Source organism: Micropterus dolomieu, linkage group LG08 (assembly GCF_021292245.1).
Source record: "Micropterus dolomieu isolate WLL.071019.BEF.003 ecotype Adirondacks linkage group LG08, ASM2129224v1, whole genome shotgun sequence".
Taxonomy (NCBI): Eukaryota; Metazoa; Chordata; class Actinopteri; order Centrarchiformes; family Centrarchidae; genus Micropterus; species Micropterus dolomieu.
This window is the reverse complement of record NC_060157.1, coordinates 20,467,519-20,488,764: the sequence shown is the minus strand read 5'-3', so window position 1 is coordinate 20,488,764 and position 21,246 is coordinate 20,467,519. Positions and strand designations below refer to the sequence as shown.

At 40.5% G+C, this 21,246-nt stretch overlaps 1 long non-coding RNA gene across 2 annotated transcripts; it reads right to left on the bottom strand.

The window, feature by feature from the left end:
• Positions 1–209: 209 nt before the first annotated feature.
• Positions 210–19,916, bottom strand: LOC123975273. 2 transcript variants are annotated; one of them, XR_006826019.1, is made up of 3 exons: positions 19,172–19,916; positions 17,568–17,624; positions 210–367 (listed from the first exon to the last, which is right to left on the bottom strand). It is a non-coding gene; the product is annotated as an uncharacterized LOC123975273 (long non-coding RNA). The 2 variants fall into 2 exon arrangements; XR_006826018.1 differs by lacking the exon at positions 210–367 and adding an exon at positions 10,204–10,591.
• Between the last annotated feature and the right edge of the window lie 1,330 nt (positions 19,917–21,246).

The window sequence follows — 21,246 nt, the reverse complement described above, 5'->3', positions numbered from 1 at the left end:
ATGGAGCCTGTTTCTGACCGTTTGAGCAGACACATGCACATTTGTGGCCTGCTGGAGGTCATTTTGCAGGGCTCTGGCAGTGCTCCTCCTGCTCCTCCATGCACAACGGCGGAGGTAGCGGTCCTGCTGCTGGGTTGCTGCTCCTACAGCCTCCTCCACGTCTCCTGATGTACTGGGCTGTCTCCTGGTTGCACCTCCATGCTCTGGACACTACGCCGACAGACACAGCAAACCTTCTTGCCACAGCTCGCATTGATGTGCCATCCTGGATGAGCTGCAAAGGAACCCTGCACAGCAGCCTGCCAGTCAACGCTGCCAGATTGGGGCTGAGGCTAGCTGGTTAGCATGCTAACTTCAGTAAATATCTCTGCAACACAATAAATAGACGTAGAGCTCCTCAATTATGACAAAAATCATAATCGATTATTTTGGTCAATACTGAAATCATGACTATTTAACTGATTACTCATTGACTTAAGAACCATCCTGCATTTATTGAACTCCAATTATTATATATGAGTAGAGGAAAAGTCTGTTAGCTGCTAGGCAAATTTATCCAGTATTAAATGCTGTATGCTTAAGCCTAATGGTGGCTAGTGAAGTTTGGACTTTTAGGGAGTGGCAAGAGCGCACCATTGAAAAGAGTTGCACTGAGTTTATAAGACAAGACAAAGCATCATTGCGAAACTGAAATGTGGCACAATAATAATTTTCTCAATTTTCTTGCTTCCACGATTATTGGAAGCCAAAATCATATTTGAAAATCGCCCAGCGCTCCATAGATGTCTTTGACATAATGTCCGAACTGTTAATACTTCACAAGCTGTTAATAAAGTTCATTTTTAAATGTAGACTCTTTTTTTCCCCAAGCTATCAGACTTTTAAGTTCATATTCATCCCAAGCACTGTTCTATTGAATATAGTTTATTTCTGTTTAGCATTTTTATAATTGCTTCTATATTAATGTATATTTTCTGCTACATAGCAGAAGGGAGTTACAAACTCAACCTACCTCCCTAAAATCTCTTAAATTCTTACATATTGCACCTTTAATTGCTTTGTTATACTTTGGACAGACCTTTTTAAGACAAACTATTGTACAAAAGTATTAGTAAAAGTTCAATTCACCCAATAAATTAAATAATATATTTTTCTTGTTTGTCTAATGTACCCGTCATATATAATCAAATCAGAGTGGCATTTAAGCAAGAAGGTGTAAAACTGGTAACATAGAGCTGCTTGAAGACTGAACTGTGAGATGCAACACTAATTGATTCCAGTGATCCTTGTCAACATACAGTATGCTCCGGTTCCAGTCAACTATCTGTGAAGTCAGACTACAATTACACAGAAAAGGGTCATTTTTCATGCTCGGAAAGGCATCCTAATGAACTGGTTGCCACCTATTTAACACAACTCTCCAGTCCACTAAAACAGACTTTCCATATTCACTGACAGCTCGCTTCACTTTGCCGGTGAACAGGGTGAGATGTTTTTGTTTTGCTATTTGTGTCAGGGGCAATCACTGCAAACCTTAGGGAAACTTGTTTAATGCCCGCATTCAGAGTAAACAGTTATTCATCAAAAAAATAATAATGTCTCAAAGGTCAGGCCATAAAAAACAATATCTGCCCTCTTTCCATTGCCTGGTACATTAGTTACTGTTAATGCCATGCAGACGCTTTTGATGGCAGGGAGCTGGGTTTAAAAAAAAACTGCCTATACATTACTGGCAAGAACTTGAAAGTATGGACTAGTTCAAAATAAAGAACTGATTCCACTATCAAAGCAGCAAACTATCATAGTGAAAAGTACACCAGACTCAAGTTTTCTTATCCATATGGAATTTCATGAGTGTACATAGAGCTGTCCAGTGGCTTCACATCGTTTGTCTGTACTTGTCAGCCGGAGGTAAGAGGGTGGAGACCTGCCAAGTGTAAGGCTCTGGGCCAATGCCATGACAGCTGACAATTCGGTCAGGCCATGTGTGCAGCGTTGCATTTCTAACAGCCAAGATCCCAGATCAAGTAAATCCTAATCAGAGAGTTAGTATGCCTCTAATGTGAAAATTCATATTTCTGCTGTGAGTGTTTCATGTTCAAAAGGGAGCACATGTCATTTGGCATGCCTTCATAAAACACTAGGGCTTCCATCAGTCACTGATTATTGCAATGAGAAATTAAAATCCCTAAACACAAAGGAACCAGCTCCACATTGCTTTGGCTGTCAGAATTAACTAGCGAAAGTGACCTCAGCTTATACATGCTGAAGGAGGAGGAATCAAATTTGATTAGTTTAAATAGAAATATTCCATCAGACATGCATTCATTGTTGATTAATAAAGATACAGATGAGCAATTTCCAACCCCAACCCTGTCCTTACATTCTCCATATATATGTCTGCTAAATTATAGTCAACATTTTTGAATACCTGACGTAACTGACATTGATAACCACACCACACTGCTCTGGTAAACTACAGCCAAGATGCAGAGGGGCTGTCTAGTTTGTCAGTGAAGACTGGCTGAGGGAGGCGGTGCTGAACTGTTAGTCTTCTCCCCCTTATGGCACGCTGTGTTTACGCCGATCCCTCAGGCCATTTGTTTGCAGCACTTCCTTGCCCCACAGCACCATGCATAATGCAAGAATGAAAATGTTAACAGTGGCAAATAAAATCGGCAAGGTGCCCCCACAAATCAGGGCAGTTTAGGAGCACATTTAATCATCCATGCATTGGGGACAACGCATAGCAATTAATTGTGGCATTTCAAAGAAGATCAGGACCCCATTTTTCCAGGGCTCGTCAAGCTTCTTGTTCAGCTGCCCCATCATATGCAGACCGACGGCAGCAGTTTCTGTGTATCTCTTTGAAACATCTCCGCATTTTGGCCCGATTATGTTGATTATCTCTTTTCTCTGAAGTAGATGAGAAGAGAACTCTTGTAGAGAGTTGCACAGAATTGCATCAACAAAGCCCACCCAGCAAAAGAAATAACAAAAAACAGGCATTGTTTGAAGAGGGTCTCCCATGTATACACACAAGAAGTAATCCAGTCTAGTTCTTGCATTTCTCCAGTATGCTCCAAGACAAACAAGCTACAGCACCATATGGTGGTGTCAGGAAAATAAATAATTTAGAGAAAGTCATGTGCGATGCGCAGATGAGCAACCGCAGAAATACCAACACAGCCATCCTCATGCTTAACCCTTCTAATAAGAACCCTCAGCAGGAGGGCCACAAAGAGACAACCACAATATTGGGTCTTAACTGGATTGAAAACTACTTTGGAATTTCAAAGACCAGGACTGGCAACTGTCTCTGGACGTAAGGACAGCATTTCATGCAGATACAATCTGCAGTGCCTTTCAGCACTTCCTGAACACGAGACAGCCTAATCTAATGAACTAGGGGGGGCAGAATCTACTCAGGCTTTTAGCCCAGTGCCAGCGTGCCTCCTCTCACATCTGACTGCAGTCAAAAATCCACTTGTTATTTTTATTTCCACTGTATTTTCCCTGAGGTGTACTCTGCGTGGCTTGAGTCATCATTGTTCAAGTCTTTAGAGTTAGAAAAAACACACATCCGCACACACAAGCTGGTGGCAAGGTTATAGCCAGTCAGACAAGGGGCACTCGTATTCTGCCCACCCCAGGGAAAACTCCAGAGAGGGAGAACAGAGATGTGCCATGTTGCTGACATGGCAGCCGTCACATCATACTAACCGTAAAGAGTGATGTGCAGAGACAGCACTGAGATTTGTAGAATACTTTAGTGGCTTCTAGCCAAAACAGTGAGGGGTTTGTGGATTACATGACCCATGATTGCCTCGTTTATACCCAAATACCTAAAGGAGCATTAAGAAGGAAAGACAGCAAGGTGCAATATAATAATGAGCTATAAACAAACAAAACACTGAAAGATCAAGATGTCTGGAGCAGATTGCATAGCTAAAATATTGCACCGTAAATAAAGCACAACATTAAGTAGGTCATAGTATGTCCATCTTCTAAAATACATTTCATATCCTTTGATTGGAGACAAGGCCCAGCAGTGCAGAGTTTTTTTTATCCTGGTGCTTGCTGTGCATCTCTGGCACACTGAGGACAAGAAGCAGCTTAGAACACGTGTAAGGTAACAGGTGCCAGTCAGGTCTGCAGAGAATGTGTTAACTACGCAGATGAGTGATAAAATAAAGCAGATAATGAGCAAACATCCATGCTCTGAAGGCATTACTGGAGCAGATGCATATTATAAAAATATGCACCAGGCCTTCATCTCAGGGACTGTGAAACTACACAATAAAACCACTGAGGTAACTGCACAGTCAGCACTTTTGAATATGACAATGTTTTCATTAAATGTTTTTGTGTCCTGTAATTTTGTTTCAAGTCATTATCATCTGTTTTTCTTTCTTTCTTTTTTCTCTCTTTGTGGGTGCTGGCCGACATCATTTAAGAGTCAATAAAGAACATAAAGTTGAACTTAATCGTAATTGAAGTGCAATAAATTAAGAAACCACTTTAAGTCACAAAATGATAGGCTGGTCAGGGAAAAAAGTTGACTTCTGAATTTAAAGCCTGGAATTGCCAATGTAAAACATAAATCCTCTGGAAAACAGTCATGTTACTCTGAATGACCCTGATTTGATGCTCAATTCCCAGCACTAACCAATGGAAAGGTGCACCACAAACCACTAGACTGTGTCACATCTCTAACTATTTTTAGACAGTTCAGCTTCTCTTTGTAATTAAAAAGAGTTGAGTCTTCACATTCAAACTGTAGCATTGCCAACGAAAAATATTGATTATTAAACATGTAGAAGTAACACAACAGACAGAATTTTATTCTGGTTCACATCAAACCATCTGCTGATCTGTGTCACTTGAGAGAGGCATTACAATGTGACAGGGAGTGACAGATAACATTTCTTTCTACAGAAATCTGAAGAAGTTTTCCTCCTTAAAGATTTTACCTTTAACCTGGGAAACCAGGTCACTTAAATGTGGCAGAAAATAAAACAATAAATCAACTGGATTTATTGATAAACACACTGTGTTACAGCCAGTGATATCACAAAATGTAAAACTGTAAATGGGTACGAGAAGCTTTAAAACTTTAAAATGCTGTTGCAATATATCGCTCTGTCTTTCAAGAACCACAGGTACAACAATATCTGCTGCTAACATTTTCATGACTTGTGAAATTGCAGGCTTTTAACATGATGCGTATCTCTTTAATGTGCACATCAGGACAAAGCAAGCCAACAGAATAAGCAAAACAAAAAAAGATGGCCTGAGTTGCTTCACATCCATGATAAATCACTGCCACTTTTATAGCCTCTAATAAGTTGATGCAAAGCCATTTTTCTTCCTGCCCATCGTTCAAACATTTAAGGCATATTTACAAGGAACTTGTTAAAATATTTAATAATATTTAGTGGCAATTTCAGAGCAGCCTGTCATGGTGGAATTTATTGCCTTTAAGTGTTTAAAAAGGCGATGACATGAATAACAAACTGTCAAAATTTCCTAATTTACATAGACAGGCCATAACTCCTGATACCTTGCATTAAAAAAAGAGGTTTTTAACAAAACGAGTCATAAAAGAAGCATTCAAAGTGAGTGATGGCAAAGACTCTTCCACAAAGTCGCACCACAGAGACAGCTTCCCCCCACTACAGATGCTTCGGAGATCAAGTCAGCCAATAAACGGACATATATCCTGCTGCTTTGACTTATTTATCCTGTGTGGATGAGCTCAAGATGGAACATCTCCTATAGGCGAGCTTAATTAATTGTGATAAAAGGGCTAATTCAGAGGCTGCACAAGAAAAGTGATCCAAACAATAATATTCCCCACAAATCATCTCTGCCCGTCAAATATTTCCTCCATAACTTTCTAATTCAAAGTCCTTCGGACGTGAGGCTTTTGTTAAGGAACCTCATGGAGCCAAACAACCTCCCACACATCTCTGCCATTCTGTCCGCACCTCCTGACTAAAATCATCAAATGAAATTGCAGCTGCGCGACATTAAACTCTCTCGTCCTTGTTTGACTCAACAAGATGGTGGCCATGTTTGATGCTACTTCTACCATCAGATTCAGAGGTTTTCATGATAACACTCAGTGACCTGGGCCTGCCCTGGCTGTCCTAGTCAGAAAAGGGCCCCCGTTGACACTGATTGCGAGGCTATGAGTAGTCTCTCCCCTGTGCCCTCTCAGTGCAACTCTAATTAATAGCCAATTCATCTTCTCTGATCTGAGCCAGCACATGGAGTAATATATCGTTAGTTTGGCAAGCGAGCTATTAAAGTGTAATAACCAAGTACCAGCACTCGATTTGGAAGAGTAGCACATACTTAACCATGAAGTGGAAACAATTAATTTATTGGAGAATCTCCTGTAACCAATCATTTACCAGCACTCACACTGTGATGCAAAAGCCATCTCCTGTTGTGTATGGCACAAGTCAATGACATATTTTGGGCTCAGCGCCTGAAACCTCTTGCACTATGACCAGTTATGTAAGCCTCATCTAAGCACTACTGTCACACTTTCTGCCCCCTTAAGAGAAAAAAAACAACCTCCAAATGGCCATCTTCAAGGTAGGAAGTTCATTACAAAAAGGATCCTGCTCATTTGCCGATTACTTTATCACATTTACTAAGTATTTCTTGAAGGTGAAATACATTTTACTCTCAGTGCTCTAAATGGTCTAACAGAGTGATGTACATGTCGAGATGATGTTGCAGCACTATAACTTGGTATGAATAAATGCTACTGAAAAACAGGATCCAAAGTAAAGGTTACATCAAATTTCTTTGGAATAATCTCAGCATTTTGTACTAATCTTTGTATTGTGCAATGCATCACATGTAAAAAATAAATTTAAAAAAATGAAAATACTGTGCCATCACTGCCGATTCACGACTAATTTATAAAACCTCACTAACTGCTGAGCTCGACAAAATGCCAACAATTGGAGTGTGGCATCCTGTACTAAATCTTGTTTACCAAGCCCACTTGGTTTTGTGTTGTTTCCTGGCTGAAAAGCATGACATGTACAAGAATGCAAATTTGTTTTCAACTTGAGTAAGGAACCATTTTCTTTATAAAATCTGCCAAAAAACAAATAACAGGCTTCTCCTGTAATGTTCAATGCATGGCTCAATGCCACACAGAGGTTGGCGAGTCCATATTCTCTAAGCTAGCTAAATAGATAATACATCAATCCATCTGTCATACATCAATAGCGACACCAAGCAAAGAGCAGTATTACATATTTGGATGCTTTCTTGCTCTATGACGACACTAATTACTACATCTCTCAGCGGTGAAAATTTTAAAAGAATAAAAATGATGAGTCAAAAGTAAATAAACACGAGGCAAGCACTCAATGGTTGCTTCATCTTTACATATTCACAAACTGATGGCAAGACCACCAAACCATGTAGTTCTGCTTAATTTTCTTTCTCTAAGAGGACATGGGAGGTGAGGGACAAGCAGTCATATACAGTTATTACTGCATAAATTAAGCCAGTATACACTGGGGTGGTGATGGAGCAGTGGATAAGACACATGCCTTTGGAGTGAGAAACCCGGGTTCAACCCCTAGAGGCGTGCGACCTCTGATATACTTAGCAGTTGTAAGTTGCTTTAAATGTAAATGTAAACACTGACACACGCGTACAATAACAACTACAACACACAGAGAAAAACTAATTGTGGTCCAACAGCATAGCCAACAACATCACTGCTTGCAAACGAGGAAACAATGAAAACTGAAAAATAATATATTCTACACAGTAAGATTCACTCCACCAAATACAACTAATTTGTTTTATCTCAGACAATTAAGGTACACATTTACTTAGAAAAAGAACCCACTGTGTCTCCTTCCTAAACCATGCACCTTAGAACAATAGAGCCTTCCTTCAAACTTTGATAATTGCAGGAAACAAATGAAAATACATAAGACTCACTCTTGTGCTTTTGGCCTGCCTCTAAAGCAAAACCTTTAAAACCCATTATTCTTTTTGCAAAAACTAATGACGTTTTTTGTCTCTTCAGCTTAACACACTAATTGACAGTTTTTTTGGAGGATAGCCCAGATGGAAAAATAAGTACCCCCTTAAAGACCCAACTCCCTTGCTCATTCCCCTAGCTTTAAGTCCCTTATTAATTAAACTTTCACCAAGTCAGGAATTTTTATTAAAAAGATAAAGTCTGCTGTACCGTAAAACAGAACTAGCCTATTGTCTGTGAAGCAAAAATGTTATTTCTATAAATAAAAGAGACTTTTTAATACCATCATTTACAGCAGAGGGACTGGGACCAAAAGATCCACACAGTCCAGTAATTAGAGGGAGATTTTCATCCCAACTACTCTGAAATTGGTCAGCTTTAACCAATACCCTATGCTCCAACTGAATAAATACTCTAAGACTGTTCATTTTAGCATGATAGGATATTATTTACTGTACGGCAAACAGAGGCAGCATCATCATGCTCAGGAGAGACTGAAGTGTAAATATGTGTTTTGCCATTGCTGTGTGTCTAGCCATACATCTCAGACATCGTGGCACACTGATGTTCAGGCAGGAAATAAAGCCACAGCCAAATATTGACCGCAGTTTTATGATCAGTCACCCACTTGATCAGTCACATCCCTCTTGTGTCATTAACTTTGCAACAATATTTGTCAATCAACATCATAAGACAGGGATTATGTTGCTCCAATTAGGATGCATTATGCTTTCTGTTGCTAAATAGACCTTTTTTGTGTTTATAAGAATGCTGACTTTTTGGACATGTACAAAAGGCGGATTTTTTATTTTTTCCACAAATCCAGCTATAAGAATATTAGAAACGGAAGACACTACTACTACAACAATCAGACAACTAAAATACAGCCAATTTCAATAGTTATTCAATAAAATACGCAGGACTTTAAGGATAGTCTTCAGTGTAAAGTGTTTTTTTCCTGGCCTTTTGTGCTGATACATGCTTTAATAATGAGCAATAAATACTGTAAGGCAGAGCTGCTTTGGTGCTTCATAGCTCTCTAAATGTATTCAGCTGCTTTCAACCACAAATCTAAAGTGAAAAAAAGGGAAACTGCCTTCGGGGGAACACTGTAAAATATCTCAAGGGACTTTCTCTGGAAGTGGATATCTGTAAAGAAGGTGGAGGTTAACATTACATCTACTCATGTGCAACATGTCGGGTCAAAACCATTGCTGTGTCAGTCTGTTATGATGCTGAGATGACGGCAACACTTAAAACAAAGGACAGCTACATGCAGCGTTAAGGAGCGTTAACTTGTCAGAAAAGTAATGTATCATCCAAAGAAGGTCATTATGCCGCTTCCTCAGTCATAGCTGTACAGCACAGCAAATCACAGCCAATTAAGAACCCTTTAAACTTACAAGTCAAGCATCACTTGTTGTGCTGTCCATAATGGAGTTTTATAGACATGGAGCAATTCTGATGGCTGTATTGGATGAACGTTCATCTTGTTATGAATGTTAAAACTTTACAGGAAATGTGGCCTGAGTTAGAAGGGTGTTGAAAGCTAAACAGATCATTTGGGGCTTTCAGTTTTCCCAGAGACACAAAGCAAGAGGATAAAAGACGCTTTGGGAGATGCACGTTTGATCCAATTCTATCATTTCATGAGAATCACACTTTATACTTATTCTAAGAGATAAACAATTCAGGCCCGTTTCCCAAATATTTTGTGTCAGTTTTCTGTTTTCTGCCAACGAGATGTAACTAATATGTACTGGAATGCTGTGTGAATAGACAATTTGATGGGCCACGAAGAACTTAATGATGTATACCAAATGTGGGGGGACAGCTTCTAAGCGCAGATTTTTGTAGACAAACATAGCTGTTGACAACATTTTCCACCCAGTTTGCCATTTCTGTCAGGCTGAAAATCTAAAATTAAGAACTAAATGTGTCCAAGGTACCACAACTGTTAACAAATCATGTCTTGTTAGCATTTTGCCTCAATTGGTCAAATCGTAGGGACACATTGTGAAGAAAATGCCACTTAGCAAAAGGGAAATCATAATTAAAAGAAAAACAGAATTCATACATGAATACATTTGTAGAAAGCACATCTGACTGTGTACCTGAGTTCCTTTTAACTAATTAAAAAAAAAACATAAATCAAACATTGCATGTTGTCCATTTACATAAATGCAGCCTCCTATTGTGATGTGAATTTTGTTGTATTGTTCCTCTGTGCACATAGCAGCTTATTCAAGCTTAATTTGTGCCACTGTGTCTTCCTGTGAGCAGACCCCAGTCATCTTTAAACGGCTCCATTTAAAATGCAATTTGATTATCTGCCAAATTGCTACCAAGTCTTTCCCTCTGCAGCTTGGGGATGGGGGGTAAAAAATCTGAATTAGCATTTGTGCATAAAAGGGAGGTCTTTGTTGCATTTTGAACACGGCATCCCAGAATGACCACCACTTTCAAAGAGTCATCACCCAAACGATTTCAAACTAATAGATCCAAAGGGAGGAGGAGCAGTCCTGGCACAGAGGGGTGGGGGAATCACAGAGGTCTTCAGTGACACTGAAAAAAACCCACAGGACATGGCATGTTTAAATAATCCAAAACTTTTCTTTAATCATAGTTTAGAAAATTGGCTGGGACCTTCAGTAGGAGACAGCTGCTCTGCCCCATAGCCATTTAATGAGATTCACTGAGGGTTTCCCTTAAAATATTTACGCTGTCCCATGGCACAGCAATATTGTCCTAGAATGGGGAGATAAGAGCCAAGGAGGTGTGCTGAAGTTCTCCTAATCAATTTGCTAATTACTGGAGCAGCTATAGGAGAGAAGAGAGGAGTCCCTTCTGGCAAGCTGTATTCTAATAAACGCTGAAAAATTTATTTACTCCCTTAGCCAAGAGGAATTCTGAAGTGGGATTACAGCAAGAGAGCTGATTGAGACAGAGCTGTGTTGTATGGTTGAGGTCGCAGTCAAAGAAGCAAGGAGAGGTCTCCAAACATAAAAGGATCTCTCAGGACCTGCACCTTTGCATCTGCTCAGGGAACGGAGATGGCAGACTCTTACAGTCTTGGCACAAAAAGACCTGACTGCTAAAGCTACATATCAACAAATATTAATGAGACTTCTGGTTCTTGCATAATAAAACAGGTTATTGTGGGAGTTAATGCATATGCATGCAGTATACACACTGCATAACTGACTCCAAAACAAAAAACATGTATGTATAAAACATATGTATAGAAATACTGAGATAAGACAAGACAATCACTTTAATACTTAATATCACAGGCGCGATGGGGTGGTATCCTACTTGGAGCAGAGGGCAGGAGGCCCAGACATTGGGCCAGACGTTAGGGTTGGGTGTTTGAAGCCACCCTTGTGCCCTCTGGCACGGTCTGACCCTCCCTCCCTACCTCAGGGACTGAGGGCAACCCTAGACCTGTCATGGGACACAGCCCACATCTTCTTCAGGGTTGGGGGCAAACTCTGCTCCACCTCTTCAATGCCACATTATCTATAAGCCCCCTTCCCTCTCCAAGGCCTGTAGCCAACAGCATGTTGCCTGGATCAAGACAGGTCAAAGGTTAGCATAAACTGAGAACTCAAAGGGCATTACCATAAGCTAATCAAGAGCCAGTACAGTGAAGCATGGAGCGAGTTACACAATGGGGTATAAAGGGCCTCCTTGGGAACTGTCCAAATCTGGCAGGAAAACTGTGTACTCTCAGGTTATATTACTAAACATCACATACAGTATTCAGATTTAATGTTTTGTTTCTATATTGACTGATAGCAGTCCAAAGGATTGCTATTTTCACTTCTGTTGAAACAAAAAAATCTCAGTCTAACCAGATCCTTGTTTTGGGTTTCAACAACTTTAGAGGGGCTGTGAGCTCCTTGAACTTGTCCCCTCTGGGCTCTGTGGACAAACTACAATCTGAAGCTACAGCTGAAGGGAGAAATTCCAATCAGAAAGAGTATCTTCACTGCAACAGGGTGGATATATACAGTATATATGATGACAGAGAAAGGGATTATTTGAATTAATATTGTGTGATTCAAACCACAGAAGTGTAAAAAGACATTAAATTATTAAAAACCCTGCCGGTTTTGCTTAACTTTGGGCTATGCCTATTTGGAGAATTTGCACTTTAAATCAGAAAGTAACAATGACCCACATAACACTTCTTTTGTGTTTTTACCGTGATGCTAAACACAACCACAGAAAAAAAAAAGAAATACAGGAACACAGACTTATTAGTATTTACTATCCATTTCCATGTCACTCTATTCATTTTTCCAATCAACTTATTTCCCTTACTCCCACAGTCTCTCCAGCAGTCCCTCCAGTGTAACTGAGCGCATAGATCTGAGCACAATCCCACCGAGAATTGAGGCAAAAACAAACACACAAAAAAACCTGTTGCTGTGACATTTTGTTCCCTCTCACCTCAACGCACGCCAGTCACAATGGACCGGTGTGTCGGGGATCTGTGTTCAGATCACCATGGTGATGGCTTTCTGCCTCCCAAGGCTCCCTGGAGGGGGTTGGAGGGTTGGTGGTGGGGGGTGGAGGGGGCATTAATGGAGTGGCTTAATAAACAAGCCTCAACCAAAATGCAGTGAAATGAAGAGAATAATGAAGAGATGTTCCAAAAAGCATCTTCCATGTGTAACATGGCAATATTTTTCAGCCCAGTCAGAGTTAAGTCAACTACCAGTGCAGCCTCTTAACTCAACATACAGGGGAACAGAGCAACTGACACCACAGCAATCAAAAGTGCCTGACACGTTGCAGGGAAAACATTTCACTCCTTAACCTTTAAAATGGCAGAAAATAGAACAAACTGGTACGAGTTCATGAGCAAAGGTCTATGAACATCTGTCTCTGGGTAAATCATCTTTACATGACAGAAAGGCACAGACATGGCATTACACTGAGCAAGACAAAAGGGCACCCCCACTATACCAGCAGCTCCAATTTCATTTGCTTATTTGATTGTTGTCCCCTTCTTGGACAATTAAGCAAACATATTCCCAAGAGGATCGTCGGAGGCATCATCAAGATTCAAATGCACCCGCAGTATAAAGCTGGAGACTAAAGAAGGACACGAATTCTCTTCCAACAGTCAATTTGGTTTGTAGATCCCAAAATGTTATCTTATATTTAAACAACAAAAATATCTGTGTGAAAATTAAGATTTTCTGGTAACACGCCTAAGTGGCTTCAAGACAACTTTTTCAGAAGGTGAAAATATTTTAGTGATAATTTGTCACCCCAATTTACAGATTCCAAAATTTTATTTTTGCACATCGTTAACAACATTATACTGATGGAAAGAAAAACACAGAACCCTACCGCGGGGACACAGTGCGGCACCCGGAAGATGTACAGTACACACTCGCAACAGTTATCTTGTAGTTCTTCAAAGAACAAGAACAAGAAGTGTTTGGGCTCAGTTTCGATTTAATAACTTAATAATTAGCTTTGCCAGATGCAAACACCCACGATAGCAAAGTGGAGAAGCAAAACTCCAGCAGTGGCAAATGAACTGGCTAACCAACACACACTGCACCACTTTACAAAACTTGTAGCCAACTTTGATGGGGGAAAGAAAATAACACCATCCATGGCCTGTTTCATAAGACCTGTGCTTGTACAGCTTTGTGGATAATGACGGGTTTCCCTGTTACTACTGTTGCAGCAGACAGTTCTGGAGACATAACAGTAGGAATAGGTGAGTGCACTGCTTTTGTTTTTCAAAAGATATTCTAGCAGTAATCAGTAAATTGCACTTTCATTTAATTATTTTCACACAAGCAGAAAACTGTAACATGCTTCCAAATTATAGCACTTGCTTTTTCCTGTCAGTCAGACAGAGACCTTAAATGAGACCAGCAAACTATGTTTCACTTGGCAATTCAATGGACTAAAAACATGAGTGCACACAGTGCACTGAATTAAGAGCTGGACAATAGGGCCTTTTCTATGAATTGAACTGAGAATTAATTTGTAATGAAGAATCAATTTTGAATTCAAGAATCAATTCTGAATCAAAAAATTGGACTTTTAATCAAATCATGATTCCATTCCAGTTAACAGCGCTTAGGAAAGGGAATCAATTTCAGCTGTTTACAGACTGTTTTGGGAACTTGTATCACAGTTGTAGTAGCCAACTCTTTAGTGAGTTCAATATCCAACAGAGATGGTGTCTTTATGAGATACACACCTAACGCCTAAAGTCCACTGACTCTGGCGCATTACGGCTGCCCCGCTGATGCCAGTGCTAATCACGGCGAAGTCCACCAGGCGCAGACCCAGCGCGTCCTAGAAGCGGTTCTCTGCTCCGTGCCGCAGAGAATAGGTAGCAGGTCTATTTTTGACGCTAGTCGCCTCAAGCAGCACACAGCAGATCGAACCAGGCAGGAAGTCAGACACAGAACGGCATAGAGAATCCGTTCAATTTTCAAAATAAAACACCTTGTGGAGACTCCCGATCATAAAAAAACAATAAATACGTTAAACAGGCACAAAAATAAATCATTTAACTACGTAGCCTACCTAATCATAGTAGTGGCACAAAAAGCAAACACTGATTACCAAATCAACAAAATCTAAACGTCAGGCAGGCAAAATGCTCTGATTCTGAAATGCTTCTTGGGGGAAATGCAGCCTGCAAACGACGGAACGAAACAGGGTCACAGCGAGCTGTGAAGAATGTAGCAGAAGCACAAAAACGACAAATTAATAACAAGTCAATAACATGGGGCAGGCTGCACACTCCGCTGCTGAAACGCTTCTGAAATGCTTCAAGTGGATGTTGCCGCCGGGCTATCAACGGATCAAAACCGTGGTGCAGCCATAACGCGTCATAGCGAGAGTCTGTGGACTTTTGACGTTAATCATTCATTAAACATGCATACAGTTTTACACACAAGTATCATAGGTGCTTTGATAGCAATGTGTACAGTATAAAAAAACACTCACTCTACTAATTACTGGAAGTATAAAATCACCTTCTGCTGTGGTTTCACTGTGGACTAAGATTAATGTGCCAGACATGTCTCACATCTAATCTGATTAATGAACAGGAACGCTATAATACTACTAACACTGTAGAGTGTATAGGGTGACACAACACTGGACGGTAAACATAGTATAGTATATAAATAAATACTGCATTGGATTTCTGTTAAAGTAACGTGGTTGACCAAACACTACAAGTGCCTGGAAATTTGTCAAATTAGTTAATTGGTCATCAGTTCGTCCAATTCATCTTAATGCTTGTTTTTGGACCACACCCAAAGAACGGTGAATTAGGCATGCACTGCAGCCAACAGTTACTTTGGGTACAGGACTGAATCCCTTGTGGTGAATAGTGCCAGAGTCAAAACTGTTCTATTTAGATGTTTTAATCAAGCTTTGGACTCCTAGGAAACTGTCATTTCCTAGTTTGTCTTCTGAATTATTATAGCCTACACCACGTCTTATGGCCAAATGTTTTTAATCTGATGCAGAACTGTTTACTCACTAAATGCCAGGTGGTGCCTGCACTGAAAAGCTACAGGCTGGAGGAAAGGGCCTAACCTTTATACAGTGTCTAAACGTCCTCACTTTCTCCTTGAACATCTATCCTTAACTGTGCTCCTCTGGTCCCCTCCCTGTCCCAAAGTGGCCAGCTGGGAACCGTGCACATGTGCTGACGTCCCTACTAACCTTGGCGGGTGTAAGGATTACCGTGCATTTACACTCAATGCTCCTTCTTTCCTTAAGACTTATTAAGAATGATAATGAGCTCGGAAAGGGGCAGCATGTCTCTGCAAAAGCTCTTCTCTGTCTTTCTCACTGTTCACTTGTCTTATTCCTCTCCACCTTTTCTGCAGTCCCCCCCCCCCCATGCCTCTCTCTCTTTCTTCATCGTATTGAAAGGACCCAGGACAAATTACCAAAAAGGCCATTTTCATCTATGAACTGCAGGATTTAATCGATACTTATTTCATGCCTTCAAAATCTACCCTATAATACTGTTGTCTGTGTGATTTGTTTATTTTGCTCGGGAATATTCCTTCAGTCGAAGAGGGGAAATGCACTGGATGCAATTCACCTTGAACCTCCATTATATTGGATTTCTCTACTGGCTGATCAAGCATGCAAAAAGGACATTTCCTTAGCACTAAAATAAAAACAATAATGATGATTAAAAAAACATGTGTGCTATTTGTGCTAGTATAACAGTATGTGTTGAAGGCAGTATATTTTTACAAGGCACAACACTATGGTTGTAGCAGTGTGAATTTGTATACAAAATCATTACACATAGGGAAATTGATAAAGCTTATGAGCTGGGAAGCAAAAGTAATGGCTCCTGAAGCCTGTCAAACGCAGCCTGGGATTACTGACGCTTATTTGACTTCAAAGACCTGAGGTCCGCAGTCAAGGTCAAACAGAAAAGGAATACACATGGGTTTAATTCTACACACCCCTTGACAGATGCAGATGGGTACTTATGAGACATGAGGCATTTCACTGACTGATAGGGCTGCAGGAAATAAGAATGTTGGAGGCATCGCACACTGATTAACCAATGAGATTCTCAACCAGTCGAGTGAACTAGGAGCATAGCACTACAGGCAACATTTCAAGTGAGAGAGACCGAGACCAAGAGGACCACAGCCATAAACACTGAACTAAACACACAAACCAAATCACAATTAAAACAGCACAAATGGACAATTAGCATCTCTGCTTTCTCTGCTCAGGAGATCTACCCAGCTCTACTTTCACTTGTAGTGACGGTGAAAAATTATGAAAGAAGAAAGGCAGAGAGCGAGCGAAATCAGAGGGTAGAAGGGCAGTGTGTTTGACAGATGGATATTGCAGTGTCTCATCAATGCCAAAGAGAGATGAGAACCTGTACCACCAGTCTGACAGTGAAGGCTGGCTGGTGTCCAGCTGAAGATGGACCGCTGGACAGCAGACACATGCCGTTACATTCCAGTTACTCTGAGGGAGCACACAGGATGAAGAGCTGGAAACTGCTGCAACTGATCACTTTACAGCTCTCTTTGGACAGACTGTATAGAAGTGAACGTAAAAACAAAACTGCAATGCACTGAGGTGAACTATTGTACCCTGAAGTGTCACCTGCTATTGGTTATCATTTTTGGTGACCTCATAAAAGAGACATCACTAAAGTAAAAATACTTTTAGTCTGGCAAATGCATGCTATTGAAATCAAACAAAATGGAAGCTGATTTCATGTCTAAACATGTGTTTTTAAGCTCGACTGTTCTCTTGTTAAGTGTCAAGTGTGTGCTTGCTTTGCATGCATGAATACATCTGCAACAGTTAGGCTGCACAGCTGCTGCATTATGAGGGTATTATGGAAAATACATCAAAAGCACCCCCTCTGAGAATATTGCATCTTTTTACATTATACATTTTTTTAAATATACAGTTGATTTGAAAGACAAACAAAATCAAAGCACAAAAAGGACATCAAAACTGTAAAATTGAAAAGAACTTTCATGTTTACCTTGTGTTGTACTAGCTGTGGCATCTTTAATATAGAAGACGGCTTTCCATGAATGATCTGTTTAACCAAAGACAGGAGAGAGGGAGAAAAAAAAGGATAATTAATTACTTTTGTGAGCTATTGCACGGGAGAGACAATAAACCTGCCTGGTCGCCATGGATATGACATATTTGCTCTGAAAACAACACAATAATTAGCAAAGGAGAAAGATCCGGCGAGAATATGAGAACTCCGGGTTTAAAGTGCCAGTGATCTATTCCTGTCCTCATCTTCATCCCTGAGAATGATAACAAACACACTGGCAAGCACGCAGCATAGACATTTATAAATGCAAAAGAGAACAAACAGTGACCCTTTACAAAAGCATGTTATATTAAATCTCACATCATAGTGGTGTTTTGCTGAGATCACAACTACCCAAACAGGCAGACTACGTGCAATGTTTTCAAACAGACTGTTTGTTCTACAGTAGGTGGAAGTCAGAAAACCTGCCTTACAACCACTGAGAGCAGGAACTGCAGAAAAATCATATTTACCAAACAAATAGTGTGTCTGTGTTGTGTTAGAGAGATGTATAATCTGCCAACAGTTGACACAACATTTTGGACCAATGGTCATGGTTTTCCAAACCGTTTAATAATAATGTGACATTTATGAAGTTGTTTATGCACAATATCTTGTTGAAACGCAAACTAATTAGTAGATAATTTTTGAGTGCTATCTGACACAATTAACCTAGTACACATGCAAAGTCTTTTATAAAAGTCGTTTACAAACAATCTTCAAAAGCAGAACTTCCGCATTTTAGGCTATGAATATTGATTGCATTTATAGTAGTTCCTCTATTTACGGTAAATGATACTGTGTGACGGCTACTACCTGTTTAGGGGCAGCCAAAGAAGTTTCACTAAGTTTTTCTCGACAAAAACTGGGACTTTCAGTGCTGAAGTCGCCGCAAAAAGTCGCTCATTTGTGTCGTTTATGCAGTTTTGGGGAAGTGTCGGCAGACATTATATTGTATGTTTGAACTGATTAATAACTAATAAATTACCACATATGAGTGCTGTTTTCACGTTGTCTCTTCTATGTTTTATATTTCGGGAATAGGAGCATGTCAGCTTGACTACACTCAGCAAAAAGTACGGACTGAGGAGAAAAGTTGCACCTTTCTGTCTCAACTTTGCAACGGGGATAGCGTTTGGTCGCCTGCAATTTTCATCCGGTCTTTGACGGCTTTCAATTTGACCGTAGAGTGAATTATCAAAGTTTTAGGAAAAGGCTGGTGCTCTCGCCGGCATTTTCAAAGGTACAGTAGGTTCACTAGCAGACTGTATGAGTCGCTCCAGACCTGCTTCTGCTGTCGGCGCTGCTGCCGCCGCTGCATCGAGGCTGGGAGTCGCACAGTGTTTACCGACAAGTCCCCACATCAAGTCTCTATCCTTCAGTGTCATTTCTTAACAGTTTAAAACTGCTTAATAAAGCTCGTTTTCAGTGTTACCGCTGCAGCGAGGAACACTTTGGTGTCGCACTATGTCGAGAATGACGTTTGGAAATGAAATGAGCGTGTAGCCTGCAGTAGTTGGGAGGAAAAGGAAAACTCTTACCTGTGGTACTTCGCTGTCTTTCGGTGACTTCCAACTAAAGGGACGTGTGTGATTATGGTGGATAGCGTGAGAGCTTTCATTGTTAAAGTTGCCACATTATTTTCAGTTTTTCGGGTTTTATTGTAGCATTTTCTAATTTCTTACAGGGCGAGTCGCCCGGAAGATCTGCCCTGGAGACCGGCTCCTAGTGGGAAGAGGAGTCCTTAATTGAATTTCTCGGTTAGCAGGTGTTGCTCGAAAAACCTGGACTGGAGTTTAGTGGAGGTCTCCCTCACAGCTGAAAGCTCTTCAGTTTGCTCTTTTACTATATTTTATTGCAGAAACGGTATTCTATGTGTTTTCAATTAATAAAGTCAAGAAAAGCCATATATATCGCCCTAGTACACCTAAAGATCATTCCCATTCAAAGTAATTGAAACACCCATATATTAGGCTATATTGTTCTTGTTTGTCCAAGTATTATGGTGGTGACAGGTTGGGTCACTTGTCTGCCAGCAAAAATGACACGTAACTGCATTAACTGTTTTTTTCATCACTATAGGACAGACAAACCCACAGTTATGCCTCTCTCTATCAAGTTGTTAGCTAACGTTAGCTTACAGTAAGTTACTTACACTTAGTAGTGAGCATCCTAACTGATATTTCTTGTTCACCACCTGCTTTATAGAACTTAAGGCTATTATTCCCGACGTTTTGTCTGTTTTGATATTCTATTATGAGTGGGGGAAGGCTGGATCTCTGCCTGGCTAAAGGTTCAACCATAGACTGGGTTCAACTTTCTTCACCACTCACTTTTTTTTTTCAACATTACTCCGCTGCTAGCATGTTGTGTCCGCGAGCGAGATCACGCCTCTTTCCTATCCCGCCTCCGTTCCTCGAGCGTCTGCATTTCTATCATCGTCAACATCTGTCTTTCTGAAAAGCTGAAACTTGTCACACGGTTTTCCTATTCGCATTCTCAGCTAAATGGGTATCTGCTACTATAGTGGATCCTAAAGTAAGAACACCATGTTTTTTTATGAAGTTACACGTCTTACCTGCTATCATGGCCTCACAGGAGTAGTAGTGTTGCAAGTGAAAGAAGTAGTTTTCAAATATTACCTCAAATTATGTGGTACTCAAATTTTACTGTCCCGTAGTAGATATGTCATGCTTAGAAAATTCAGAGAAAACCATAGACTGTATATAAAAAGGAGAAAAACAGCTTTTTAGAGAAGCTGATGAAAATGAAAACCTGTTGAGTTAATATTTTTATGTGCAGTCTATGGTTAACCTACAGAAGCTAGTGGGAAAGTGGTTAGCTAGGGAATGGGGCATGACTTGTTTTTTGCTCTGCTGGTCTGGAGAACAAAAGAAAGGAGCTAAACGTGGCTACAATATAGCTAGCTAGATCTACAAAATGCTTGGTTTGTTTTTGGGCAAATCATAACATAAGTTATCTCAGGGCACTTTTCATATAGAGCAGGTCTAGACATTAGGCTCCTCTTATAATATTATTTACAGAGACCCGACAGTTCCCACCATGAGCAAGCACTTGGTGACAGTGGCAAGGAAAACTCCCTTTTTGACAGGTTTAAACCTGGAGCAGCACCTACACTTAAGCTGATGATACACGGAGCAATTTTTAGAGCAATGTTGCTGTCAATGGTAATGAGTAAAGATTACTACCGTAATCCCCCACCCCCACCCCTGCTGACACGCCACCATACTGCTGTCCATTCGAAACATAGTGGGACTTGCCACCAGCAAGATTGGCTAGCAACATTGCTCAAAAAGTTGATAAGTGATACACATCATCAGCTTTAAGCTGATGATACACAGAGCAACTTTTATAGCAATCGTGCAGGGCAACATTGCCGTCAATGGTAATGTGTAAAGATTACTACCGTAATCTCCTTCCCCCACTCTGCCAGCTGCTCCGCCCCGCCGCTATCCGTTCAAAACATCATCGGACTTGCCTCTAGCAAGATTGCCCAGCAACATTGCTCAAAAAGTTGCCCCGTGTATCATCAGCTTTAGGGTGAGTGGCCAACTGCCTCCACTGATTGGGTGGTGTGGTGTCCGAACAATAATGC